This window comes from Sminthopsis crassicaudata, chromosome 2 (genome assembly GCF_048593235.1).
Source record: "Sminthopsis crassicaudata isolate SCR6 chromosome 2, ASM4859323v1, whole genome shotgun sequence".
In the NCBI taxonomy this organism is placed as follows: domain Eukaryota; kingdom Metazoa; phylum Chordata; class Mammalia; order Dasyuromorphia; family Dasyuridae; genus Sminthopsis; species Sminthopsis crassicaudata.
Genome location: NC_133618.1, coordinates 100,166,040 through 100,180,217, shown reverse-complemented (window position 1 = coordinate 100,180,217; position 14,178 = coordinate 100,166,040).

Here is a 14,178-nt window from a genome sequence, read left to right as displayed (position 1 = left end):
TGGTGCTGTTGGCACTCTTTTTTTTTTTTAAATTTTTTATTATATATATATTTTTATAATATTATCACTTGTATTCATTTTTCCAAATTACTCCCCCTCCCTCTATTCCCTTCCGCCGATGACAGGCAATCCCATACATTTTACATGTGTTACAATATAGGCTAGGTACAATACATGTGTGTGAATATCATTTTCTTGTTGCACAATAAACATTAGAATCCGAAGGTACATGCAACCTGGGCAGACAGATATTAGTGCTAACAATTTACATTCACTTCCCATTGTTTCTTCTCTGGGTGTAGCTACCTCTGTCCATCATTGATCAACTGGAAGTGAGTTGGATCTTCTTTATGTTGAAGATTTCCACTTCCATCTGAATACATCTTCATACAGTATTGTTGTTGAAGTGTACAGTGATCTTCTGGTTCTGCTCATTTCACTCAGCATCAGTTGATTTAAGTCTCTCCAGGCCTCTCTGTATTCCTCCTGCTGGTCATTTCTTACAGAGCAATAATATTCCATAACCTTCATATACCACAATTTACCCAACCATTCTCCAATTGATGGACATCCATTCATCTTCCAGTTTCTAGCTACAACAAAAAGAGCTGCCACAAACATTTTGGCACATATATGTCTCTTTCCGCTCTTTAGTATTTCTTTGGGATATAATCCCAGTAGTAGCGCTGCTGGGTCAAAGGGTATGCACAGTTTGATAACTTTTTGGGCATAATTCCAGATTGCTCTCCAGAATGGCTGGATTCTTTCGCAACTCCACCAGCAATGTATTAGTGGCCCAATTTCCCCACATCCCCTCCAACATTTATCATTATTTGTTCCTGTCATCTTAGCCAATCTGACAGGTGTGTAGTGGTATCTCAGAGTGGTCTTAATTTGCATTTCTCTGATCAGTAGTGATTTGGAACACTCTTTCATGTGAGTGGATATGGTTTCAATTTCTTCCTCTGAGAATTGTCTGTTCATATCCTTTGACCATTTATCAATTGGAGAATGGTTCGGTTTCTTATAAATTATGGTCACTTCTCTATATATTTTGGAAATGAGACCTTTGTCAGAACCTTTGTTTTTAAAAATATTTTCCCAATTTGTTACTTCCCTTCTAATCTTGTTTGCATTAGTATTATTTGTACAGAAACTTTTTAGTTTGATGTAATCAAATTCTTCTATTTTGTGATCAATAATGATCTCTAGTTCTCCTCTGGTCATAAATTCCTTCCTCCTCCACAAGTCTGAGAGGTAGATTATCCTCTGTTCCTCTAATCTATTTATTATCTCCCTCTTTATGCCTAAATCATGGATCCATTTTGATCTTATCTTGGTATATGGTGTTAAGTGTGGATCCATATCTAATTTCTGCCATACTTATTTCCAGTTTTCCCAACAGTTTTTTCCGAATAATGAATTTTTATCCCTAATGTTGGAATCTTTGGGTTTGTCAAAGATTAGCTTGCTATAGATGTACCCTTTTTTGTCCTTTGTATCTAATCTGTTCCACTGATCTACCGGTCTATTTCTTAGCCAATACCAAATGGTTTTGGTGACTGCTGCTATATAATATAGCTTTAGATCAGGTACACTTAGACCACCTTCCTCTGAGTTTTTTTTCATTAGTTCCCTTGCAATTCTCGACCATTTATTCTTCCATATGAATTTTGTTGTTATTTTTTCTAGGTCATTGAAATAGTTTCTTGGGAGTCTGATTGGTATAGCACTAAATAAATAGATTAGTTTGGGGAGTATTGTCATCTTTATTATATTCGCTCGGCCTATCCAAGAGCACTGAATGTCTTTCCAATTATTTAAATCTGATTTTATTTTTGTGGCAAGTGTTTTGTAATTTTTCTCATATAATTCCTGACTTTTCTTTGGTAGATGGATTCCCAAATATTTTATACTCTCAACATTTGTTTGGAATGGAATTTCTCTTTGTATCTCTTGCTGTTGCATTTTGTTAGTGATATATAAAAATGCCGAGGATTTATGTGGATTAATTTTGTATCCTGCCACTTTGCTGAAATTTTGAATTATTTCTAGTAGCTTTTTAGCAGAGTCTTTGGTTGTCTCTAAGTGTACCATCATGTCATCTGCAAAAAGTGATATTTTAATTTACTCATTTCCTACTCTAATTACTTGAATTTCTTTCTCAGCTCTAATTGCTGAGGCTAGCGTTTCTAGTACTATATTGAATAGTAATGGTGATAGTGGGCAACCTTGTTTCACTCCTGATCTTACTGGGAAAGGTTGCAGTTTATTTCTATTGCATATTATGCTTACTGAAGGTCTTAAATATATGCTCCTGATTATTCTAAGGAATAGTCCATTTATTCCTATACTCTCAAGAGTTTTTAGTAGGAATGGATGTTGGATTTTGTCAAATGCTTTTTCTGCATCTATTGAGATGATCATATGGTTCTTATTAATTTGATTATTAATATGGTCAATTATATTAATAGTTTTCCTAATATTAAACCAGCCCTGCATTCCTGGAATAAATCCTACTTGATCATAGTGTATTATCCTGGAGATGATTTTCTGAAGTCTTTTTGCTAATATCTTATTTAAGATTTTAGCATCAATATTCATTAAGGAGATTGGTCTATAATTTTCTTTCTCAGTTTTCGATCTACCTGGTTTAGGTATCAGTACCATGTCTGTGTCATAAAAGGAGTTTGGTAGGACTCCTTCATCCCCTATTTTTTCAAATAATTTATATAGCATTGGGGCTAATTGTTCTTTAAATATTTGGTAGAATTCACATGTGAATCCATCTGGCCCTGGGGATTTTTTCCTGGAGAGTTGATTAATAGCTTGTTCTATTTCTTTTTCTGAAATGGGACTATTAAAGCAATTTATCTCCTCCTCTGTTAATCTAGGGAGCCTATATTTTTGGAGGAAGTCATCCATTTCACTTAAGTTATCAAATTTATTGGCATAAAGTTGGGCAAAGTAACTCCTTATTATTTCTCTAATTTCCTCTTCATTGGTGGAAAGATCCCCCTTTTCATTTGTAAGACTATCAATTTGATTTTCCTCTTTCTTTTTTTTGATCAAATTTACCAAAGGTTTATCTATTTTATTGGCTTTTTCATAAAACCAACTCTTGGTTTTATTTATTAATTCAATAGTTTTTTTACTTTCAATTTTATTGATTTCTCCTTTTAATTTTTGTATTTCAAGTTTAATTTTTGGTTGGGGGTTTATAATTTGGTCTTTTTCTAGCCTTTTAAGTTGTAAGCCCAATTCATTAATCTTCTCTTTCTCTATTTTCTTCAAATAAGCCTCTAAAGATATAAAATTTCCCCTTATTACTGCTTTAGCTGCATCCCAAAGATTTTGATATGATGTCTCATCATTGTCATTATCTTGGGTGAAATTGTTAATTGTTTCTATAATTTGTTCTTTCACCCGGTCATTCTTTAAGATGAGATTATTCAGTTTCCAATTACTTTTTGGTCTATTTACCCCTAGCTTTTTACTGAATGTAGCTTTTATTGCATTGTGATCTGAGAAGAAGGCATTTATTATTTCTGCCTTCCTACATTTAATTTTGAGATCTTTATGTCCTAATATATGGTCTATTTTTGTACAGGATCCATGAACTGCTGAGAAGAAAGTATATTCCTTTCTATTGCCATTCAGTTTTCTCCAAAGGTCTATCATACCTAGTTTTTCTAATGTTCTATTTACTTTTTAAATTTCTTTCTTGTTTGTTTTGTGGTTTGATTTGTCTAAATCTGAGAGTGCAAGGTTGAGATCTCCCACTATTATAGTTTTACTGTCTATTTCTTCTTGCAGTTCTCTTAACTTTTCCTTTAGAAAGTTAGATGCTATACCACTTGGTGCATATATGTTTCGTATTGATATGGCTTCATTATTTATGCTACCTTTCAGCAGGATATAGTTTCCTTCCTTATCTTTTTTAACGAGATCTACTTCTGCTTTTGCTTGATCTGAGATAAGGATAGCTACCCCTGCTTTTTTGGCTTTACCTGAAGCATAATAGGCTCTGTTCCAACCTTTTACCTTTATTCTGTATGTATCTCCCTGCTTTAAGTGTGTTTCCTGTAGACAACATATTGTAGGGTTCTGCTTTTTGATCCAATCTGCTATCCGTCTCCATTTGATGGGATTGTTCATCCCATTTACATTTACAGTTAAAATTACTCATTCTGTATTTCCTGCCATCGTATTATCCCCAGATTATGCTTTTTTCCCTTGACCCCCCTGATCCCCCTCCGCGATATTTAATTTACAGACCCCCCTTGTGACGCGCAACCCTCCCTCTTTTTTTTTTTTTTTTTTTTTAGGATCCCTCCCCCCTCCCTCCAAGTCCCTTCACTTATTCTCCTTTTCCTTTTCCCTTTTCCTCTCCCCCCTTTTAATGAGGTGAGAGAAAATTCTCTGAAAAACAAATATGTTAATTATTTACTCTTTGAGCCTCTCCTGATGAGAGTAAGATTCACACAATGATTCTCCCCCTCACTAAGTTCCCTCAGATATGGTGTATTTTCTATGTCTCTTCCTGGGATGTAGTTTCCCTCTTTTTATCATTCCTTCCCCTTTTTCTGAACCAACCTCCTTCCCTTTACTACACCCCCCTTTTTTTCTTTTATATCAGTAAAATCAAATTATCCTTCAGTACTTTTTATATACCCACAACAGAGTTACAGTTCTCAAGGGTTCTGTGTACGTTTTTCTGTTTCTCTTCAGTCTTGTGGATGTAGATCAAATTTTTTGTTTAAGTCTGGTTTTTTTCTTAGAAACATATAGAATTCCTCTGTTTCATTGAATGACCATCTCCTTCCATGGAAAAAGATGCTAAACTTAGCTGGGTAGTTCATTCTGGTTGCAGTCCTTGATCTTTTGCCTTATGGAATATCAGCTTCCAGGCCCTTCTATCTTTTAATGTGGAGGCAGCCAGATCTTGGGTGACCCTTATTGTGGCACCTTGGTATTTAAATTGTTTTTTTTCTAGCTGCTTGCAGGATTTTCTCCTTTGTGTGGTAATTCTGCATCTTAGCCACTATATTCCGTGGTGTTCTTTTTTTAGGGTCTATTTCAGAAGGAGTTCGATGAATTCTTTCCACATCTACTTTCCCTTCTGTTTCTATTATCTCTGGACAGTTCTCTTTGATAATTTCCTGTAAAATAGAATCTAGGCTCTTTTTTTGGTCATAGTTTTCTGAAAGTCCAATAATCCGCAGATTATCTCTCCTAGATCTATTTTCCAGGTCTATAGAATTTCCCAGTAAGTATTTGACGTTGTTCTCCAGCTTCTCATTTTTTTTGTTTTGTTTGACTGATTCTTGGGTTCTCTGTGAATCATTCATTTCTATTTGTTCCATCCTGACTTTTAAGGAGTTATTTTCTTCTTTCACAGTTTTTAGTTCTTTTTGTAATGCCCAATTTCTTTTTTAAATGAATTATTTTGCTCTATTGAATTTTTTTCCATTTCCCTAATTTTTTTTTTGAGAATTATTTTCTTTTTCCAATTCAGAAATTCTATTTTCTTGAGACTTTTTTATCTTTTCCAATTCAGAAATCCTATTTTCCTGTGTTTTTTTAACCTTTTCTAATTCATAAATTTTGTTTCCCTGCATCTCCTGTGAATTCTTTATTTTTTCCAACTCCAATTTCAGGACGTTGTTATTCTCTATCATAGCTTCCCTTTCCTTTCCCCATTTTTCTTCAATCTCCCTTAATTTTTTAAGAGTTTCTTCTAGGAGAGAGTTATGTGATGGGGGGCAGGAATCGTTCCCCTTTAGGTTGTTATCTGCTGACTCTCTGCTGTTAACTTCCTCGGGGTTGGATACCCGCTCTTTCTCTGTATAGAAGGAATCTATGGTTTTTCTTGGCTTTTTGCTCATACTTAAAAAATCTTTTGGGGTCTGTCCCTGGGGTAGGAAATTTTTTATTTACTTCTTTACCAGCTTCCTCCCAGACTGGATGGATGCAGCGGCTTCTGTGCCTGAGCTAAGAGAGAGCTCTGGGAGAGAGTTCCCCACCCACTCCCTGGAGGTGCCTCAGAGGTGATTAGCACTACTGTGCTTCGAGGGCGTAGAATAGTAAAGAAAGCACCAAGCCCAGCCTATGTGTCTGGGTGGGGAGTGGATGTCTGCAGCAGGTGACGTGAAAAGCCCCTGTGCTCAAACTGGAAGTGTCTGCCAGAAACCACGGTCCCTAGTTCAAAGGTTCCGCTTCTCTGGGACTTCCTGGAGCTGAGTTCCACTCCCTCCAGCTAACCTAGGCAGTGTGTGTTGCCTTGGGCTGTATCCACCCACTTGTCAATCTCTTAACTATTCTCAGGAGGTAGCTGAGGCCACACCCCCTGGTGCTGAGATCTGCTGAGTCACCTCCAGGGTCCGGGGAAAATCTAATCTGAGTTTTAAAATATTTTGGCTTTCTCTTCTGAACTGCTAAATAATTAGCAGAGAAGAGCTAACAACCTGTGCCAGATTCCTTTACCTCAGTGGCTTCTCTGATCCCAGAGCCCTTCCCAGGGCAATGGGCGCAGTATGGGAGCACCCAGCTGTCTGTGCTGGCCTCTCTTCTTCCTCCCCTGGGGACTGACCTTTTCTGTTGAAACTCCAGATTCTCTTCAGCTGGTAAGTCATGCTTCCAGTCCTTGTGGTATCTATCAGTCCTGGGCTAATTCTGAGACTTAATTTATCTAATTGGTTGTGAGAGAGTGAGGACGTTCACAGAGTCGTGTGTTTCTTCTCCGCCATCTTGGCTCCGCCCCCCGCTGTTGGCACTCTTAATAAGATAATGTGTTCATTGAAGTAAACAATAGTAATATGAATATTCGAAAAAATTTCTCAGAGAATGTTAGCATGAACTGATTATTTTATACCTAATTTATATGGATTCAATGTGTTATGTCAATTAATGAATCAACAAGCAATAAGTTAAGCGCCTATTGTAGGTCCCAAATACACCTCATAATTCTTTTAGACCTTCACTTATATTACTGTTACTAATAATATTTTTCTTTTATGGAACTTTTCTAGGGCAGGTCCTAAGGTTGTATTTCATTCTCACCACCTTTTCTATATAGAATCCTTCATTGCCATTCCTCTGCAATATCTTATCTAAAATATTCTTATTTTGAAAATAAGCTGATGAGAAATCATAAGTAACAAAAACTCTTAAAAACTTTATCAGCATTATGGCAATTAGCAATCTACATAGATATTTTGATGTAAGTTAATTATGTTGGGATGGTTTTAAAAATGAAATGTTGAGAATGAGTGATGCACTGGAAGTGAGAAAAGAGAAGAGGAATGGAGAAAATTGTCTCACATAAAAGAGGCACACAATATATCTTTTTTAGTTGAGAGGGAAATGGAAATGAGTGGGAGACAGAGACAAGAAGAAGGAATGCAGACAGCATTGGAGAAAATCTCTCCCAACATTCCCCTAAAATAAAACTTCAAGTAAAATGGTGGTGCAACAGAGACAAGTCAAAGTGAGATATTTTTCTAATCTGTTAAAATTTAGATCATCAGAAATGATCTGTGATACAAAGATGGGTGCTTCCAAGAGGACACACAGTAGCATCACTAGCAGTAAGACTGAGGGCTCCAATATTATCAGCAGCAGGAGCAGTAGCAGTGGCAACAGCTCCGGAGATTCATTTCAAAAACATTCATCAAACAACTATTAGAAAAAGATTTTTTGCTTACACGAAGTACAGCCCGTACTGACTGGTAACTCTATTGCACATACTTTGTTCTGGGTTGCAGTTCGAGAGTGAAGAAGACTACTAATTGTAAGTTATAAGTTAATAGTCATAAGGTAATGGGGACCCTGGTACCAAAGTAAAAATGGACTTGAGTCTATCTCTTGCAACTGTAGGAGACAAGAGGACCTGAAGAAGTTCCAAGGTGGAGAGAAGAATAAGTAGTTAAGGCTGAAGGAGAACAGAGACCTGGTCACAGTTTCAGTTTCAAAAGTTACCACTTCTTCTTACAAGGGTACAAAAGCCCTTTCTGAATAAAACCAGAGTGCAACTTAGAGAAAAATGACCACATCTATCCACAGATCACAACTACTTAGAAGCAGAAACAAACAAACAAACAAACAAAAAACTTAAAGAAATCCAGGATAAACCCTGAAAATGTTAGAACAAAAAACAATGAAGTTTGAGACATGGCCTCCTCACCCCTAAAGTGAGTAAAGCTCCAAATTAATAATAAAGTTCAATGATAAAAGGAGCCTATAAAATAAGCAAAAGACAAAGAAATTGACTATAAAATCCTAATATGGTAACTGGGAAGAATAAGGCTCACTCTCAGAAAAAGAAAACAAGAAAAGAAGCATATGTAAAGCCTTGAAGAAAAATAATAAGATATAAGCCCCCCAAATTATAGAAAATATTAAAGAAAAAGATGAGTAGTTTGGGGAAAATTGTGTGGGAATGAGAGTGTTGACATCTTGGTAAAAAAAAATGCACAGCAATAATAAAAAAAAAAAATAACACCTAGAAACAAAATTGGCCTAAGGGTAAAGGAGACACAAAAGTTCATTGAAGAAAAGAACTCCTTCAAATATGAACAATTTTCAAATGAAGAAATTGAAATTATTTGTAGTCATATGAAAAGGTGCTCCAAATCACTATTGAAGAGAGAAATGCAAATTAAGACAACTCTGAGATACCATTACACATTTCTCAGATGGCTAAGAGGACTGGAAAAGATATTGACAAATGCTGGGGGGCATGTGGGAAAATTGGGACACTGATACATTGTTGGTGGAATTGTAAAAAGATCCAACCATTCTGGAGAGCAATCTGGGACTATCTGCAAAAAGTTATCAAGTTACACATACCCTTTGATCCATCAGTGTTTCTACTGGGAGATCTTAAAAGAGGGAAAGGGACCCACATGTGCAAAAATGTTTGTGGCAGCCCTTTTTGTAGTGGCAAGAAGCTAGAAGCTGAGTGGATGCCCATCAATTGGGGAATGGTTGGATAAATTATGGCATATGAATGCTATGGAATATTATTGTTCTGTAAGGAATGACAAGCATGGTGATTTCAGAGAGGACTGGAGAGACATACATGAAATGATGCTTAGTGAATGAACAGAACCAAGAGATCATTCTACATGGCAACAATAAGATTATACTATGATGAATTCTGATGGACCTGTCTCTCTTCAACAATGAGATGATTGAAACTAAATCCAATTGTTTACTGATAAAGAGAGCCATCAATATCCAAAACAAGGACCTTGACAGCATACATAGCATTCTCACTCTTTCCGTTGTTTTTGCTTGCATTTTATTTTCTTTCCCAGTTTCTTTTTTCCCTTATTGATGCGATTTTTCTTGTGCAGCATGATAACTGTATAAATATGGATACATACATTGCATTTAACATATATTTTAACATATTTAACATGTATTGGACTACCTGCCATCTAAGAGAAGGGTTGGAGGGAAGGAGGAGATAATTTGGAACAGAAAGCTTTGTAAGAATCAGTATTGAAAAATTACCCATGCATATGTTTTGTAAATAAAAAGCTTTAATAAAAATTAAAATTAAAAAGGAAAAGAACTCCTTAAAAAACATAATTTGTTAGATGGGAAAAATACAAAATCTTATTAAGGCAAATAATTCCTTAAAAAATAAAAATAAAAATGAGCAACTGGAGGCTCTTTCTTCATGATAAATCAGAAATCAATAAACCAAATTCAAAATTTTTTTAAATAAAAAAAAACATGAAATATCTCATTGGGAAAAGTGATATAGAAAATAGATCAATCCTCAGCATTTTTATACATTACCAACACAATCCAACAGCAAGAGATACAAAGAGAAATTCCATTCAAAATAAGGGTAGATAGTATAAAATATTTGGGAATATATCTACCAAAGGAGAGTCAGGAATTATATGAGCAAAATTACAAAACACTTGCCACAAAAATAAAGTCAGATTTAAATAATTGGAAAGACATTCAGTGCTCTTGGATAGGCAGTGCGAATATAATAAAGATGACAATACTCCCCAAACTAATCTATTTATTTAGTGCCATACCAATCAGACTCCCAAGAAACTATTTTAATGACCCAGAAAAAATAACAACAAAATTCATATGGAAGAATAAAAGGTTGAGAATTGCAAGGGAACTAATGAAAAAAAAAAGTCAGAGGAAGGTGGTCTAAGTGTACCTGATTTAAAGCTATATTATAAAGCAACAGTCACCAAAACCATTTGGTATTGGATAAGAAATAGACTAGTTGATCAGTGGCATAGGTTAGGTTCACAGGGCAAGATAGTGAATAAAAATAGCAATCTAATCTTTGAGAAACCCAAAGATCCCAAATTTTGGGATAAGAATTCATTATTTGACAAAAACTGCTGGGAAAACTGGAAATTAGTATGGCAGAAACTAGGCATGGACTCACATTTAACACCACATACTAAGATTAGATCAAAATGGGTCCAAGATTTAGGCATAAAGAACGAAATCATAAATAAATTGGAGGAACATGGAATGGTTTACCTCTCAGACTTGGAGGAGGAAGGAGTTTGTGTCCAAGGGAGAACTAGAGACCATTATTGACCACAAAATATAACATTTTGATTACACTAAATTAAAAAGTCTCTGCACAAATATAACTAATGCAAACAAGATTAGAAGGTAAGTAACAAATTGGGAAAACATTTTTACAGTTAAAGGTTCTGATAAAGGCCTCATCTCCAAAATATACAGAGAATTGACTTTAATTTATAAGAAATCAAGCTATTTTCCAATTGATAAATGGTCAAAGGATATGAACAGACAATTTTCAGATGATGAAATTAAAACTATTTCCACTGATAGGAAAGAGTGTTCCAAATCACTATTGATCAGAGAAATGCAAATTAAGACAACTCTGAGATATCATTACACACCTGTCAGATTGGCTAAGATGACAGGAACAAATAACGATGAATGTTGGAGGGGCTGTGGGAAAACTGGGACACTGATGCATTGTTGGTGGAGTTGTGAAAGAATCCAACCATTCTGGAGAGCAATCTGGAATTATGCCCAAAAAGTTATCAAAATGTGCATACCCTTTGACCCAGCCATACTACTACTGGGCTTATATCCCAAGGAAATACTAAAGAAGGGAAAGGGACCTGTATGTGCCAAAATGTTTGTGGCAGCCCTTTTCATAGTGGCTAGAAGCTGGAAGATGAATGGATGTCCATCAATTGGAGAATGGTTGGGTAAATTATGGTATATGAATGTTATGGAATATTATTGTTCTGTAAGAAATGACCAGCAGGAGGAATACAGAGAGGGTTGAAGAGACTTATATCAACTGATGCTAAGTGAAACGAGCAGAACCAGAATATCATTATACACTTCAACAATGATACTGTACGATGATGTATGCTGATGGAAGTGGATATCTTCAACATAGAGAAGAGCTAATCGAATTCCAATTGATCATATATATATGTGTGTGTGTGTGTGTGTGTGTGTGTGTGTGTGTGTGTGTGTATATATATATATATATATATACTTACACAGTTGAGGTGATAAATTAGAACAATTCTGAGGAACCACCTCATATATATCAGAAATGAGAAATACTAAAGAGAATGAAGGGACATAAGTTTACTCTTGATGGGATTGTGAACTGTTATAAATATTCTGAAGAACAATTTGGAATTATGATCAAAAGGTTATAAAACTGTTTATCCTTTCACATACACACACACTTGTATATAAATATATATGTGTTTGTAACTATATAATCATATAAGCTCTTTTTGTCAGTGAATTAAAATTTGAGTGGATACCCAACAGATGAAGAATGGCTGAACAAGATGTAGCATATATGCTGATGGAAAACTTATTTTCTTATCAATAGGGACAAGGAAGATGGTTTTAGAAGAAAAACAATAAAACCTAGGAAAACCTGTATAAATTAATATGGACTGAAGTATGCAGACCTAAAAGATCATTGTACACAGTAACAGCATTATTGTAATGATAATCAATTATAAAGAAATTAATTTTTGTTGTTCAGTTGTGTCTTACTTTTTGTGACTTCATTTGGGCTTTTCTGAGCAAAAACATGGGATATTTTGCTATTTTGTTGCTAGCTCAATTTACTGATTTACACTTATGAAAATAAGCCTTCCTGACTTCAAGCTGGACATTTCCATGGTGCCAGCTAGCAGACCATGGAACCACAAATGCTATAATATGTCTGAAACACAATTTGAATTAAGCTTTTCCTATCCTAAGGTCCATCTCTTTGTCATCAGTATAATACCTAACTGTCCCTTTATTGAAAGGTATTGAAAGACACAGTAAGGCCTAATGAAGTTTGGTTTTTGTTTTTCTTGTTATTGTTTTTTTACAGAGGGAAGTACTTCTTTTTTTAAATTATACCTTTTTATTGACAGAATATATTTATGAGTAATTTTTTTTTACAACATTATCTCTTGCACTCATTTCTGTTCCAACTTTTCCCTTCCATCTCTCCACCCCCTTCTCTAGATGACAGGAAGTCTTATACATGTTAAACATGTTAATGTATATGCTAGATACTATATATATATATATATATATATATATGCACATCTGTACAGTTCTCTTATTGCACAAGAAGAATTGGATTCAAAAGGTAAAAATAATTTTGGAAGAAAACAAAAATACAAGTAGTCCACATTCATTTCCCAGTGTTCCTTCTTTGGGTGTAGCTGATTCTGTCCATCAATTGGAACTGAATTAGATCTTCTCTTTGTCAAGGCTAGCCACTTCCATCAGAATACATCCTCATACAGTATTGTTGTTGAAGTATATAATGACATGCGCTCATTTCACTCAGCATAAGTTCATGTAAGTCTCTCCAAGCTTCTCTGTATTCATCCTGCTGGCCATTTCTTACAGAACAATACTATTCCATAACATTCATATACCATAATTTATCCAACCATTCTCGAGTTGATGGGCATCTATAAAATTTCCACTTTCTAGCCACTACAAAAAAGTCTGCCACAAACATTTTGGCACATACAGATCCCTTTCCCTTCTATAATATCTCTTTAGGATATAAGCCCAGTAGTAAGACTGCTGGATCAAAGGGTATACACAGTTCGATAACTTTTTGGGCATAATTCCAAATTGCTCTCCATAATGGTTGGATTCATTCACAACTCCACCAACAATGCATCAGTGTCCCAGTTTTCCCGCATCCCCTCCAACATTCATCATCATTTTTTCCTGTCATCTTAGCCAATCTGAGAGGTGTGTAGTGGTATCTTAGAGTTGTCTTAATTTGCATTTCTCTGATCAATAGTGATTTGGAACACTCTTTCATATGAGTGGAAATAGTTTCAATTTCATCGTCTGAAAATTGTGTGTTCATAGCCTTTGACAATTTATTAATTGGAAAATGGCTTATATCTTATAAATTAGAATCCGTTTTCTATATATTTTAGAAATGAGGCCTTTATTAGATCCTTCAACTGTAAAATGTTTTCAGAGTTTGTTGCTTCCCTTCTAATCTTGTTTGGATTTTTGTGTGTATAACGGCTTGTTAATTTGATATAATTAAAATTTTATATTTTGTGATGAATAATGTTCTTTGGTTCTTCTTTGGTAGCAAATTCCTTCCTCCTCCACAAATCTGAGAGGTAAACTATCCTATGTTCCTCAAATTTATTTATGATCTCATTCTTTATGCCTAAATCATGGACCCATTTTGGTCTTATCTTAGTATGTCTTGTTAAATATGGGTCCATGCCTAGTTTCTGCCATACTAATTTCCAGTTTTCCAAGCAGTTTTTGTGAAATAGTGAATTCTTATTTCAAAAGTTGGGGTGTTTGGGTTTGCCAAACACTAGATTGCTATAGTTATTGACTATTTTGTCCTGTGAACATAACCTATTCCACTGATTAACTAATCTGTTTCTTAGCCCATACCAAATGGTTTTGGTGACCACTGCTTTATAATATAGTTTTAGATCAGATACAGCTAGACTGCATTCATTTGATTTTTCTTTTTCATTAGTTTCCTTGAAATTATCAACATTTTGTTCTTCCATATGAATTTTGTTGTTATTTTTCTAGGTCTGATTTGTATAGCACTAAATGAATAGATTAGTGTAGGTATTATTGTCATCTTTATTATATTCATTTGGCTTATCC